Source organism: Sminthopsis crassicaudata, chromosome 2 (assembly GCF_048593235.1).
Source record: "Sminthopsis crassicaudata isolate SCR6 chromosome 2, ASM4859323v1, whole genome shotgun sequence".
In the NCBI taxonomy this organism is placed as follows: Eukaryota; Metazoa; Chordata; class Mammalia; order Dasyuromorphia; family Dasyuridae; genus Sminthopsis; species Sminthopsis crassicaudata.
Genome location: NC_133618.1, coordinates 409,119,248 through 409,135,804, shown reverse-complemented (window position 1 = coordinate 409,135,804; position 16,557 = coordinate 409,119,248).

The window sequence follows — 16,557 nt, the reverse complement described above, 5'->3', positions numbered from 1 at the left end:
GATGGGGACTGTGGGTATGAAGCACAATATATGGGATCAGATTTGGTCACTTGTATTGGTCAGTTCTTCTTACTAGCTGTATGACCCTGAGAAAATCAGTTAATTACTGTTTGCCTCAGTTTCTTCAACTCATAAATAAGGGAATAATAATAGCACCTGTCTCCCAAGGTTGTTGTGAGAAGGATCCAATGAGATGATATTTATAGATTAATTAGCATAGTATCTGGCAAGCAGTAGTTGCTTTATAAATGTTTATTTATCAAGAAATAGGAACGAAGATTGGAAAGGCAGAATGGAATCATCTCTTGAATGACAGTTGAAGAATTTCAACTTTACTCTGGAGGCAATCATCAGACACTTAAAGAGTTTTTAGCCTTTCTTTTTAACAGAAAGACATAATGACATCCATGCAAAGGAAAGATTATGCTGTCATTGGAAGAAGGGATAGCTTGAAAGAGGAAGGACAGAGGCAGAGAAATCTTTAAGAGTAGCTAGTTAGGAGAAAAGCTATAAACTAGTATGGGCATGGTGGGAACAAAGAGAGATGGGAAAAGATGTGAGAGATGCTAAAGAGATGAAATTGAGAAGATTGATAATTGGTGGTTGTGAGAGATAAGGGAGAAGGAAGAGTCAAAGATAGCTGTTCTATCTCTTTAACATGGATGCTAAGAGATTTCTTGCTGTCATATGTCTAGAGTCACACTGTTAATAGTTATTACTTGACAGAAGACAGCAGAGAAAGTTGCAGCTAAACTGTTAGACTGTACTTCCCATTAAGGACCTATGTGAAATGAAAACAAAAAAATAAAATATAAAGTGCATACTCCCATCTTCTTTCCATCATATTTTGATTCTTTATGTATAGTTGTACCACAGGATTTATTGCTTAATATTGTAGATTTCTGTGTATATGTTATTTCCTTCCCCCTACCTTGAGACTACAAATTGCATAGTTATGTCAAGTCAAATCAAACCAACAAGTATTGACTATGTAAAAGTAATTTACTATGTGCCAGATCCTGTACTGAGAGCTGAGGATACAAACATAAGCAAAAAGAAAGATAGCCCCTGTATTCAAATTCTAATGAAGAGCAGAAGCAAAGAAAAGAGGCAAGGAAGGTTCACTCAGGGGATATACATGGTGGTAAAATCTGAAGACTCAAAATCCAAACCAAAGAGGAATGCAATATGGCTCGTCTGATCCCTTTTCCAAAGTGGAAAGTCTAGGAGAAACTTGCTGACAGAAAAGGAGAAAAGGATGCTCCAAAATTAAGCCAATAACAGGAATTGAGGGAACTTCAAAGTTATCTCAAGATATGTTGGCAAGAATCAAAGTAGAGGCCATTTCTTGACTATATTTTTTCTTTCTTTTCCCTATTTCTTCTCCCTCTTCAATGTAGCACAATAGAAGAATAGGAAGAAGACCATGACAATGAAGATGTTGACGATGAGGACCTCTGTTGTTGAATCCATTAATTAATCCTCTTGTTTGCTTCCTAGAGAGCCTAGCCCCGAACAAGGTATATGAAAACACATTCACACCAATAGTAATCATAAAATTATCTTAAGTTTGGCCCTGGAGACTTTTTGTGTGAATTACTGTCACCTATTAAAAATGAAATCCTAGATAATAAATTGTCCGAAGGGGCCCAGATGCCTTTAATCGTAATTTTCTCTTATCCCCCAAGTCTTCTGAGTTCTAATGAGTTCCAATTCACATCCTGAATGAATTATAGCTGTAGCAGTGTGTGCACTCAATGAAAATAAACTGAGAGGCTCATGTTTACGCAACTTCTTTAATTCAATCTCAATCCAAAAATAGCTTTACACTTTTACCCCAAAAGGAGAAGTGGATATTTATTAACCCTTTGTGCTCTAACAGAAACCCCTGGGGAAGTACATAGGTACATATGGGAATATTGTATATTCTTTCTTCAGTAACAGTTCCTATAGTATATAAACAGTAATAATGTATAAATAGAATTTTCTTAATCTTTCCTATTTTCTTATTAACTTACATTGCAATCTGGTATGTACTTTATATTTTATTTCTTTTGCTTTCATTTCCCATAGGTCATTAATAGGAAGTACTGTCTAACAGTTTAGCTGTAAGTTTCTCTGCTCTCTTCTCCTGTCAAGTAATAATAACCTATATACCAACTCAAAAGTCCAGGGGAAGCTCCAGTTTAAAGGAATCTTTTTTTCTAAAGCACAGACTCCTAGTGTAAAATGAATAATTGGCTCTTAATGGATGGAGTTTTCTTAAATTGAGAAAGTATGTGGTGAGTTTCCATTTCTATTTTCCCAGTATTCTTGTCTTTCATGAAAAGGGTCTTCTTAAAGTCTATGGAGTGGAAACATTAATTTTGGTCTGCACTGTTTTCTACATTTTCTTTTTAATGTTCACTTTTTTTTCCTCCATTCCTATTAGAAGAGGAAAAAGTCTCAATACTGGGTCACTTTGTGTATGTGAGAGAAAATGGTTCTGGTGTGACCCTGAGAATATGGGTATGAAAGGGCAAAGAGGAAGTTGAATTTGCAAATTGCAGCCTGGATCCATTTTGAATGAGCTGTGACAGGAGTAGTTCTTTTTATTTTGGAAGAGTCCAATTACTCTTTGCCCCTTCTTTTTCCTTAAATGTGTTTTTCAGTGATGGAAGTGAGGGGGGTGTGGGGAATGAAACTTCCCTTCCTGAAGGAAGAGAGGATTCATATCAATCAACTACAAAGAAAATTATATTTTTAAATCTAGCAATTCCCTATGCATTTCTGTCAAAGTAAGAAACCTTCTTTTCTGTATTTCCTGTCAATCAAAAGCTAAATTGCCATCAGATCACAGATGAAGAGATGGGAGAGACTTTAGAAGCCATACAATGCATCTCCTTCATTTTATAGATGAAGAATTAAGGCCCATGAAAGGTGAGAACTTTCCTAAGCTTACTTAGGTAATAAATGTGTAAGGCAGGATTTGAACCCAAGTCTTCTGATGCCAGAGTTAATGCTCTTTGCCCTGTATTATTCTGTCCCTCTTTGTTCATTTATTAATTTATTTATTACCCAGTTATATAAAGTCCAGTGCTAGGTACCGAGGTTACTAGAAAAATAAATAGCATGGCTCTTGCCTTCTTGGTCTATGGAATGTCTTACGATTTTAATTGGAGCCTGAACCATTGTTAGCAGATTTAATATCTCCCTTACTCTAGTTCACACTTCAGGAAGCTGGGAGGCAAAAAAAAAAAGGGGGGGGGGCTCACTTGAGAAGTTGATTAGAAAGGTCAGAGAAGAGATAATCAAGATTCTTTGAGGAACTGAAGCTAAACCTTTAGGTGGCAGTCTTAAGACAAATAATTTTATTGTCAAAGGGAAACACTAAAGTATCATTTTTGTCCACATTTTCTCCCATTTGGAACTTCCAGGTAGGTATGCCTGGTCTTAGAGGAGGAGAAAAGGTATGGGTTGTGGGGTTCCCCCACCTACATAATTCTTCAGCTTCTTTTTTCCTAACCATGCCTGGTTCCCCTCAAAAGAAAGGGAAAGGATGACAGGTTTAGGTGATAGTTTTGAAATTAAAAGAGCTGGGGAAGTTCCCCTGACTCAAAGCCAGAGACTAGTAGATATTAGTGACCAAGGGAGACTTTTGCCAAGAGTCCCTCAAGTTGGCAAGAAGACATGTGACTATAAGATGGAACATTTCAATCAAGTTCTCCCAGCCTCACTTTGCATTCACCCTGCACTATCACCCTCCATAAGACAATGTCATAATATCTACTTGGTTTTGCAACTTACTTCAGATAGCTAATTTCCTAAGATTATTGTACCAATTTGTATCTGACACAGGAAACATATATCCCTGAAGATAATTAATATCGATTGATTAATCAGTTTGTTAATCAAATAGCAAAATGTTTATTAGGCTTCTACTATGTACTTTATTAGGATAAAGAATACAAAGAAAAAATAGGACATGTTTTCTGTTCCCAAAAAACTTAAAGTCTAGTCTAATTGTAATGACAATGTGGTAGAAAGAGTCATAAATTTAGAATAAGAAGACCTGAGCTCCAACTCTTGTTCTCCTTGCAATTTATACAATACTAGACAACTCAATATATCTTTGTAGGCCTTGGCTTCCTCTGTTTGATGAAAGGATTGAACTAGATGAACTTTAAGGTCCTTTTCAGATTTAAATCAATGAATTTATGATTTTGATTGCAATATTCATACACATCAATATATATTTTTGTGTATATGTTAATGGTATAAAATACATCTGTTACATGTAAGTGCATTTTAATTTGGGCTTAACTCAACAAAGGACATTCTATCCAGGTACCTGAATCTGAAGAATATATAAGTGCTGGCAGTCTTAGTGGTTATGCAATACATAATACCAGCAGTCACTTAGGGATAATGCCCAGCCCTATGGATCTCAGAAAGCTGCTACCCATACCCCAGTTCTGTCTCTTTATAAATGACTGCTGCCTACCTCGTTAGTTTAGTGGAATATGATCAGTATAAATGTATCCATTTAAAATCCCTGTATAACATTCAACTCATTGTGAGATTCTGACTTCTTTTCCCTGATTCATTTTCATTGAATGATATAATGAGATAGTCACACAAATATAGTTTGATCATATTTAGTTTGTTCTTTTTTTTCAATCAACTAGAATTTCTTAAGCATTTCCTATGTGCCAAACACTGTGCTAAATACCAGGGGTACATATAAAGACAAAAGTAACCCCTGTCCTCAAAAAGCTTATGTTCTAATGGGGAAGACATTATATTTATACATACATACACATATATAAGACACAAAATCAAATGGAAGATAATCTAAAAAAGGAGGAACTAGTATTAAGTAGTTCTAGAAAAGGCCTTCTTATAACCAAGGAAATAGAGAAAAATAAATAAAATCAACTATTTATCAACACATCCACCAGGTGGGCTGTGTGTCTGCAGCTTGTCCCATGCAGAGGCAACTTTTGACTAGTCTATACATACATATGGCCCAAACAGAGAAATCACTGGGCACAGTTTAGGTTCCCAAATTCAGTCACTCCCCCTGGGAAATGCAACTCTTTAAAATGTTAGATTTAGCAAAAATTCCCCAAAATTTCTCAATCAAACCTCTTAAAGAGTCTGTCAAGTCAGCTAGAGGATTCAAGAGTTAAAGGGCATATAAAGTGGGATGAGGTGGGGTGGGAGGGAGATTTTAGTAACTCCTGATCCTGCTTTCTTGCCCACACACAGCTCCCTGGCACACTCTTGTCTGCTCACCAGCCAAACTGGGTAGGCAAGGGCTCTCATTGATCTTTGCAATTTATTCATCACTAGGTGAACAGAGTATAGTTGGGGGCAGACTGGGCATGGAGACAAATTCCTTGGTTCACCATTGCAATCTTCTTCATTTCTTTCCTTCTCCCAAAATCTGAACAATGCCTGAGATAACTTCCTTGTGTCCCATCCCAACCCGAGGAAGTCTTAAACTCCTGACTTCTCAACCCATTCCAAGTCTCAGCAATGGAAGTTCTTCAGATAAGACCCCAAATGTATCAAACAATCAATCAACAAGCATTTATTAAGGGCCAACTATGTACCAGAATACAAAGAGAAAAATAAAAATATTCCCTGTCCATAAGGAGCTAATAGTTGGGGGAAATGGGCAACAAGCATATATATAAGTCTGTACAAAATAGATGTAAGGTGATTTGGGAAGAGAAAGCATCTTCAGTTGGGAAGGGATGAGGATGGTCCTTGTATAGAAGGCAGAGTGTAAAAATGGAGCATTATTTTTTTTATCCTAGGGAGACAGGAAAAATAATTAAGAATATAGGAAAGAGGCCAGCTAGGTGGTACAGTGGAGAGAGCACTGGTGCTGAAGTCAGAAGGACCTGAGTTCAAATCCAACCTCAGACATTTGACTCTTACTTATTAGCTCTGGATAAGTTGCAAGATTGACTCACAAAAAATAAACAAAAATCAAAACAATATAAGAGAAGTTTCAAGTGAATAGAATATTGCAGGAAGAGTTCAGATGAGAAGCGTGGGTGATGTCATTATGGTCTGGAGTGGTCTAAAAGGTTTTTTTGGGTGGGAATTGAGGTAGTATGTAAGCAATGCATAGAATTAAAATGGAGGATAGCAACATTCCTCTCCCAGAAATAAGTATTGTAAAAGATGCTTCTCTATTTGCTACCTCATTGGGAAAGGCATTGAGAAAATGATGGAGTCACACTGTGCAAAGGAAATTCAACTAAAATTGTTACAAGGAAATGAAGACAGATAGAATAGAGAGAATATCAAAAAAAATTTTTTATTAAGCTCACAAAAGAAAACAAAAACAGAAGGTGATACAAGAGTATTGTTGTTATTGGTTATTCAAGAATTTTCAGTTGTATTTGACTTTTTATGACCTCATTTGTCATTGTTTGGCAGAGATATTAGAGTGGTTTGCCATTTTTTTCTCCAAGAGCAGTTTTATAACTACTTAGTTATATTATGGGAGCAGCTAGGTAGCACAGTGGGTAGTGTTCCAGGCCTGGAGTTCAAGTCTGGACTTGGATACTTACTGGCTGTGTGATCTTGAACAAGTCACTTACCTCTGTGTGCCTCAATTTCCACATTTGTAAAATGAGCTGGAAAAGAAAATGCCAAATCATTCTAGTTTCTTTGATCAAATGAGGTTATAAGGCATTGGACACAACCGAAATGACAGAATGAAAAAGCCAAATTACATATCTATATCTATAACTATGTCTATATAATATAAACATGTTATCCATACCTATTCAAAAACAAAATAAAATAATCCAATTTTATAGCTTCTTATGCAATCTTTTTAAATTCTTGTTTGTATTTGTTGAATAAGTTCCCAATGGAAAGGAAAACTCAATTACTATTTTTTTTTTAAAACACAAGGGGGGGGGGGAACGAGTACCTCTAAAAGCTGCTGTAGGAACATAAGAAATTATTATTAATAAAATTACTTTTTTTCAGAAAAGTCTTTGCTTATTTGGGCGGGGGGGAGAAGGGTAGGAAGGGATGTTTTTTCAAGTTGTCAAATCCCTTTCTCTCACCCAGGCCTCTCAGGCCTGCTGTGGCAGAGCCGATGATTATATTAACGATAACTAAACTTCTGTGCAGGACCTGAAAATTTAATTTCCTTGTGTGAAGCTGTAAAGAACTGAGATTATTTAGGGCCAAGAATCCATGAACTTTCCCAGGAAAGCAGGAGAAAACACTAGATATGGGCATCTTCCTCTGTTTTTTTACAGACTAAAAAGATGCCAGGTCGCCTTCTCTGAATGTCACTCATGGGATCAACATTCTCAAGCCTTTTTTCTTCACACTGTCAGTCTCTGCTCCTCCCCTAAAAATACGTGTATATATATATAATATGTATATGCATGTGTGGGTACATAAACATATATGATCTAAATTCCTCTGTGAAATCATATAATTAAATCCAGTTGTCTGGTGTTTTCATTCTTATTTTTTAAAAGAAGAATTGCTCTCCTTCCGGCTCACTTAATAGTTTTAATTAATTTGCCCTCTAGATATGACAACTTGGACCAATCTTCTTGATTCCCCGAGCCTTTCTGATAAGAGAGAGAGAGAGAGAGAGAGAGAGAGAGAGAATATGTTAGAAATGAATGAACTTCATTGACAGAGGAATAGTCAACCAAATGGTGGAATATAATGGAATATTGTTGTGCATAAGAAACAAGAAATATGAATGTAGACAAGGATGAGAAGACATGAATGAAATCAAAGTGAAATAAGTGTGTGGGTGAGATCATCTGAATCAATTGATGAACTAACTATCCCAGTCTAATTAAAGCAGCAAGATGCTACATTCTGATACCTAAATCAGACAAATACAGTTTTCTATTTAATTAAGCATCATGAAATTTTCACAGGGATTTAAATTTGGTTTTAATATCATGGACACCTTTGGTAATCAGATAAAGTCTATGATCTCAGGTGGGAAGAAAAAGAGATAGCTAGTATCACAGTAGATAGAGTGCTGGACTATAATCAGGAAACTTGAGTTAAGATATGCTCTCAGGGGCAGCTAGGTGGCGCAGTGGATAGAGCACCAGCCTTGAATTCAGGAGGACACGAGTTCAAATCTGCTCTCAGACACTTAACACTTCCTAGCTGTGTGATCCTGGGCAAGTCACTTAACCCCAGCCTCAGAAAAAAAAAAAAAAAAAAAGATATGTGTGATCCTGGGGAAGTCATTGGGATAGCACCTACCATGCACGGTAGTTATAAGGATAAAGTGAGATTATATTTGTAAAGTTGTTAACAGGAGTCTGGCACATAGTAGGTGCTATAAATGCTAATTTTCGCCTATTTTTAAATGCATAAAATAAAATATATAGGATCACAATGGTTGTTAAATACACTTAAATACTATTATCAAAACATTTATTTAAAAGTAAATTTCATGAAATCTAGATAAAGAAGTTTTTGGTTTTTTTAACTAAGTGAAAAACAATGCTTATTTTTGACATTCTTGAATGTTATGATATAAACAGGAGTATTATTGCATGGGACATGTGGGTTTAAGGAATATATATATGTATATGTAATGTGTAAATATGTATACAATTCCACCCTAATAGGTTAGGGTGGAAGCTCTCAAGCCAAGTCTTTGAAAGGAATCACTTGATAGGAAGGAGAAGCACCCCATGCATCACATGAGTATATTTGTATAAATATATGTATTTATATATATATGCATGTATATATAAATGTATATAAACATGGGCATATAAATGTCTATAAATATATCTTGTTATTATTCAATTGTGTCCAACTCATAGCATGTCAATACTATTTATGAGGTTTTCTTGATAAAAATACTCAAGTGGTTTGCATTTCCTTCTCCAGTGGATTAAGGCAAATAGAGTCACACAGTTAATCATTATCTGAGACCACATTTGAACTCAGACCTTTCTGACTCTACACTCAGTACTCTATCCACTGAGTCACTTAACTGCTGAATATCTATATATAATCTATATATCTATATCTATATATGTAATGTGTAAATATGTATACAAATATGTATAAAGATGTTTGTAAACATAAATTTATATATGATACATAGTAGGTCTAAAGAGGTTGCAAAGTATTATCAGAAGCAACACAAATAATATCATCAAAGAACGTAAGACTATCAAAGGAGTCAGGCCAGTTAATGTTATGAAATTGAAGAATAGCAGCTAGACAGCCCATGTGCTCATCAATGTCCACATGATTTTAAAAGATCTAGAAATAGGCCTCCAGATAGACAAACTAAAAAGAATTTGTGTAAGGACATGGAAAAGAATAAAAGAGAATGAGGGCCTGTGAATAAAGGTCTGTAGTGCTAGGGAAAAGACCCACAAAAAAAATCTATCATTCTCTCTCTCTCTCTCTCTCTCTCTCTCTTTCCATTCCCTGTATCTGTGTGTGTGTGTATATATACACACATATGTTCTCGTTCTCTCTCTCTCTGTCTCTCTGTCTGTGTGTAAGTGTATGTGTAAGCATGCATATATATATATACACATAAATATACATAATGTGCATATATACACAAATATATGTATGGTACTTTGCTTTTTTTCCTTATCCTGGAATCAGCTTGCCATTTTTAAGGACATGGCTCATAATATTACATAAGAAAGTCATTATTAAAAGGAGGAAATTAAAACAGAAATCCTTGAATGAATGAGCAGTAGTCTCTTAACTGCATATAAGTGCCCCAAATTGTGATGGTCTCCTCTCTCTTGAAGGCTCCTCACCTGGAGGCCTTCCCCTACTCTCTACCCCAAAATATTCCAGGGCCTTCTGCTCCCTATCCATAACTAAAGAGGATCATGGCATCAGGAAGGTGATGAGGAGCCTGACATTCTAAAGAGCAATCTGGGTTCAATGACAAAACATAAATCACGATGAGTGGAGATGCCCTTGAATGCAGTGGGAGGCCTTTACCTTTTTAAGTTAAGGTCCTAAACAAGTCTCAAGTTTAAAAGAGTAATGAACAATCAGTGATTATGGCTGGGTAAGAAATGAGGCAGAGAATCTGGAAGGGGAAGATCCTCAGGGTTTCTGAGCAAAACAGAAACAATTGCTCTTTACATTCACTCTGAGCCAAGTAGAGTCCAAACGATGACCAAGTGGCTTAGGCCCAAAAGGCTATAAAACTGCATCCTCTTTGATCCAGCAGTACCAAAACTGGGTCTGTATCTCAGAGAGGTCATAAAAGAGGGGAAAGGATGTGCAAAAATGTTTGTCAAAGTTCTTTTTGTGATGGCATAGAATTGGAAAATGAGTAGATGCCCATCAATTGGTGAATGGCTGAATAAGTTATGCTATGTGAAAGTAATGGAATATTATTGTTCTATTAGAAAAAAAATGAAGAACAGCCTGATTTTAGAAAAGCCTGGGAAGATTTATATGAACTGATGCTGAGTGGAGCAATTCAGAACCAGGAAAACGTTGTATATAGCAACAATAAGAATTTGTGATGATCAATTATGATAGACTTGCAATTCTCAGCAATTCAATGATCCAAGGAAATGCCATTAAACTTTGGATGGAAAGTGCAATCCACATCCTGAGAGACACCTATGGAAACTGAATCAGGGCACAATATTTTCACCTTTTGTTTTCTTCTTTTTTTTTTTCTTTGTCATAGTTTTTCCCTTTTGTTCTGATTTTTCTCCCCCAAAATGACTTATGGAAATATGTAAAAAAATTGATGTACTTGTATAACCTAAAAAATAAAAATTAAAAAACAGCAACAGCTAATTTCCAAGTTATGTGCTATGATGGGAGACAAAGGTAGTAGGGATAAGAAAAAAATAGCACTTGAGCTGAGCCTTTAAGGAAACTTAAAGATAGGAATAAGGAGGGAATCCAGGCATTTGGAACAGCAAAGCCTATGCAAAAGAGATGAGAGGTGGATTTTTGTGTGTGGGAAACAGTAAGATCTGTTTGGATAGACCATATGGTGTGATAAGGGGAGTAATGTAGAATAAGACTAGAAAGGTAAATGTTGAAAAATTTTGAAAAACTTTGAAAAATGTTGAACAAGCTTGGCCCCAAAGAAGAGATATGAAAAGATACCTCCCCTCACTTTTGAAGGTAATAAAAGGCCTGCATGTGTGGAACCATGTCATATATTGTCAGGTTTGTTTTTTCAATGTATTGATCAATTTTGTAGATTTTTTCTTTTTTTTTCATTTAAAAAAATTATGAATTATATATCTCATATAAAATATTAGATAATTTTGGGGAGAGAAATACAAGAAAAACAAGGATTAGAAATATAAATTGGAGTCAGATTGTGAAGGACTTATTTCACAGATGAGGAAAATGAAATCCAGAAAGTTTAAGTGACTTGGTCATAGATATAAATGTCAGCTCTTGTGATTATTGGCTAAGATCACCAGTTAATATATAGCAGAGCCAAAATTCAAACCCAAGTCCTTCAACTCCAAAACCAGTGTTCTTTCAGTTACAAAACATATGGTTTTAAAACAAATATTCTCAACCAGAGGAACCTGTGGACAAATTTCAGATGATCCATAAATTTGGATAGGAAAAAATACATCTTTATTTTAATGTAGTTTCTTTTATAATCCTATACTTTTTACTTTATACAGTTAAACATAATGCTGAAAAAAGAGTCCATAGGATTCAATACACACACACACACACACACACACACACACACACACACACACACACACCACAAAGAACCCTGCTTTAAAGGAATTATAAGTGTGACTTCATATGTATAATTGATATTATATTGCTTGCTTTTTTGAAGGTTGAGAGAAGGGCAAGAGAGAGGGAGAGATTTGGAATTTAACATTTAGAAAAGATGAATGCTTTGAATTTTTTACATATAATTAGAAAATATGTAATGAAACAAAAAATGTATTTAAAAAAATAAAAGAAATACAATTCTTGAGTTCACTCTTTCTAGAAACATACCTCCTGCTTTGGATTATTTATCTAAATGAGAGAAGAATGGGATGCCATGTAATCAAAAACTCAGTTACATTTGGTTTTAGAAACACACATATTCTCAGACACTCCTATGCTTCCTTCTGGGGAAGTCCCTTAAAAAGGGAGGAATATTCAGTCCTTCCCCCTGACTTCTGAAGATGATTTTTGGTCTGTATGTGCCAGAAATCCCCTTTAGAACTCCCATCTCAAAGGATAATAACATTAGAGAATTAGGGTTGAAAAGGATGTCAGAAATAACCAATAAATGATCATCCAGCCTCTCCTTGATGATTTCCAGAAAATCCCCAGAGCTAATCCATCCCATTTTTGCAGAGTTCTGATTGTTTTTCTGTCCTATCATATCTTCTGTATACAGATCCCTGTGAAGGGTTTCCTTCAAAGTTCAGTTCAACATCACCTTCTATGTGAAGTCTTGATCTCATCAGTTGCTAATGTTTTCTTCCTGAAAAATAAACCTTATACTAAGTATCTCAAAACTCATTATAGTGTCAAGCTATTAAAAATTGAAAAGCTATTAAAATATTATTAGGATGAAACTGAACTTAGACTTTGGGGACATGATGTATTTTTTTCTATGTATGTGTATTCTGTGTGATTATATTGTTTTCTATAATGGAATATAAGCTCCTTTATATCAGTGAATGTTTTCTGTCTTTATATCTATCCCTGAAGCCTTACACAGGATCTGGCATATTACAGTATGCTTGTTGATAATAATAACTAGTTTTTATATAGCTTTATATACATACACATTATCTCATATAGAGTTCAGGCTCTCCTAACCTATATCTTCTCATTCTACAATAACTATGTAGGCTCAGTACTGTAAGTCCTATTACCTTCTTTTTGCAGATGGGGAAACTGAAGCTTTACAGAAGTCAAATGGCTCACCAAAGATCACATAGTTAGGAAATGTCAAGGTAGGATTTGCAGCCAATTTTCTCCTTTTTCTAAGGCTATACTGCTCATACTACTGCATTAATGCTGCCCTCTCCCACAGCCAATAAAAATTCAATCTGGGGCATAAAGCCTCTCTAAGGAATCTTGTTGTATAAAGAAAACATGAGATATATCAGTAGTGAGTCACATCCATACCAAATGTCTGAAAGGTTGGACAATTTCCCAGTCTACAAAATGTTCTTGAAAAACTGTCAGACCCTGCAAAGCTACCACTGCAGTCACCTGCTGCTGATGGAGAACTGAGTAGGATTCCCTAGTGATCAGAAGAACAATGGAGAGTCAACCAGGCAATACCAATTGCAAATAGACTTTTGGAACCAGCTGACAATATAAAGAATCCAGGTAAGAAGGAAGTTCCTTTTTGGTACCCTCTTGAGGATAAGTAAAGTCAAGAAAGATTTCTTTAACTCAAGAAAGAATTCTGCCTCAGTTGGGGCTAAGGATGATTAAAGGTTAAATCCATAGATACCCCTTTCCTCCCTGATATTACAGCTGTAAAGGCCCTATGGGATATTCTCAGAAACATTCTCTATTTAAATCTTCTTGTACACTTAGAGCTCAGAGTCTAGTAGGTACTTTTGTTCTGTTCTTCCAGATCACATAAAATCTTCTGGATAAGATTTTATTTAATGGAAGAGGTCTAATCTCTGTTTCCTACCAGTTTCCTCTGGTAGAGGAGAGTCTGGCACAATTACAGTGCCCACATAACACAAGGTGGACCTGCTGAAGTGGTGCAAATTCATGTGGAAAGACCCTGCACTAAGCACTTTACAATCAATTTTCTCACTTAATCTTCATAACAGCTTTGAGAGGTAGTTGCTATTATTAATCCCCATTTTACAAGTGAAAACTAAGGAAAATCAATGTTAAAATAACTTGCCCAGAGTCACACAGCTAGTGTCTGAGTTGGATTTGAATTCAATTTTTCCTGATTCTAGGAGAAGCACTCTGTGCACTAAGGTGCCAACTAGAAACCTTTTTGTCTGATTGAAATGCCTTTCAAGCTGTCTGTTATCCCAGCTCAGAGTGCCATGCAATGAAGTAGTATTGGAAAGTGTAAGCAAGAAATTCATGATTTTGGTTAACTGTAGGTTGAATTGGAATTTAGAGGAGAAGGTGACTAGGAAACATAATTGCTTCTAGGAAAAGATTGCAGTGGAGTAGATCAGAAATTTCTTCCACAGAAAAGACAGAATATTGCTTCAGAGGGAAGGTAGGACAGCAGAAATAAACAAAACTCAGATTACAGTAGTTGTTATCCTAAGACAACCTAAGAAGACCATAAGAAAGACCTGACCTCCAAGGACATTTCTTGAGTGAAATTCAAACGTCTTTAGGGCCAACTCTGTGGCAGCTGGGTTTGAGACACAGCCTTAGCCTTAGAAGCTTCCATCTCATGGACAATGTCAGGGTCTGATGGTAGAGTAGGAGAAGATTGAAGGACCTTCCATTGTTGAGTGACACTAAACAAAGCTGTGTTGAGTATACAGTAAAGTCAAGTATCTGGTTTAAGTTCCAGGGAGAAGAGGACAGCTGTAGTTTGCAACCACTAGACTAGAGGGACAGCATGGAATAAGATCATAGGCAGAAAGTCTGACCTGAAGTTTTAGCTATCACTAAGGAGTAGAGAGGAGAACTCAAGATTGAGCTCCAGAACGGACCTTAAGAACATACAAGACTATGCAAAGGTCAATGTTGTCAAATTATCTATGTATGTGTTTTGAAAATAAAAAGCTTTATAAAAAAAGGCACTCCTTTTCAATGAAAAATGTCAAAAGATTTTTTAGAAGAGCTTAAAAAGAACTTTAAAAATCAAATAAGAGCAATCAAGGAAAAAATAGGGGAAAAATTAAAACAATTCAAGAAAATTATGAAAAGAAAGTCAATCAATTTGAAATAAAGAACCAAAAGTTTAAGGGGAAAAAATTAATTTCTTGAAAATTGGAATTGGGCAATGGGAAGGTAATGACTTCCTAAGACCCAAAGAAATAATAAAACAAAATCAAAGGAAGGAAAAAATAGAAGAAAACATGAAACATATCATCAGAAAAACAACTGATCTGGAGACTACTCAGGATAAATAATAGAAGATCAAACTACTTGAAAATTATGATTACAAAAAGAATCTTGATTCAATATTACCAAAAAAAAAAAAAAATCAAGGAAAATTGCCCTGAAGTCTTAGGACAAGAAGGCAAAGCAGAAATAGAAAAAAAAAGTATATATATATATATATATATATATATATATATATATATATATACACCTGAAAGAGATCTTAGGAAGAAAACTCACAGTAATATCATAGCCATATCTCAAAACTCCCAATTAAGGAGAAAATATTGGAAGCAATGAGAAAAAAAAATAATTTAAATATCATAGAGCTATAATAAGGATTACACAAAACCTACCAGTTACTAGATTGAAGAACTGTAGATCCTGGAATTCTATATTTCATAGAGTAAAAGAGCTGGGATTATGATCAAGAGTAACTTGCCCAGCAAAATATAATTCTGAATGAAAACAAAATCGAAATTTAATGAACTCAAAGACTTTCAGGTATTTATGACAAAAACTTAAGGGAAAATGTGACACACAACATCCAGGAGAAATATAAATATTAAGCACCAATTATAAGGGACCCAATAAGATGTAATCATTTACTTCTTATATATGAAAATATTATCAATTCTTTTCCAACTGTCATTTTTATTTGGGTAGTTTGAAAGAAAAGTTTGGGCTGAGCTGAGTATGATGGGGTGATTCTACCAAAAAAACTAAATAAAACTATGTAAGGAGAGATAATAGGAGCCATATATATGTAAGTGTTTGTGTGTATACTTATACATATGCACATATGTATCTGCATCCCTACATATATATCTGTGTGTATGTATATTTTGTTCACATTATACATATATGTGCTTTATTCATACATATATACACATACGTATATATAGGGAGAGAGAGGGAGAGAGAAAGAGAGAGAGAGAGAGAGAGAGAGAGAGAGAGAGAGAGAGAGAGAGAGAGAGAGAGAGAGCAAAAACAACAACAACAAAAAAAACCTACAAGGAAGAAAAAATAAATGGACAGCTCTGAACACAATGTTAGTATTTATTATATAGATTTTCTTGAAATAAAAATTTATCATTTTACATTTTGAATCCTCATGTTATTTTCTGTATATGGCAATTTTTTTCTTATTTTATATTTATATTTATATATTATATAAAATGTAATTTAAAAAAATAAAGTAATTGTTTGAGGTATTTTATCCTGTTTCACCTGATACATTCTTAATATCACAGTATTTTCTATTTTAAGTAAATTGTTCTTATTCTCAATAAAATATAAGGATATATAACAAATCCAGGCTAAAGGGAAAGGGATTCAATTAATGGAAGAGGGAAAGGAGATGTCTATGCATCACACACAGTTTTTAACTCAATGCCAGAAAGAATCTCTGAATTAGAAATTTGGGACACTATTAAAACCCTACTTTTTATTGCAACTTCTGAGAATATCCTGGACTCTTTAGCCCTTCTCTGGGATGAAATGGAAGAA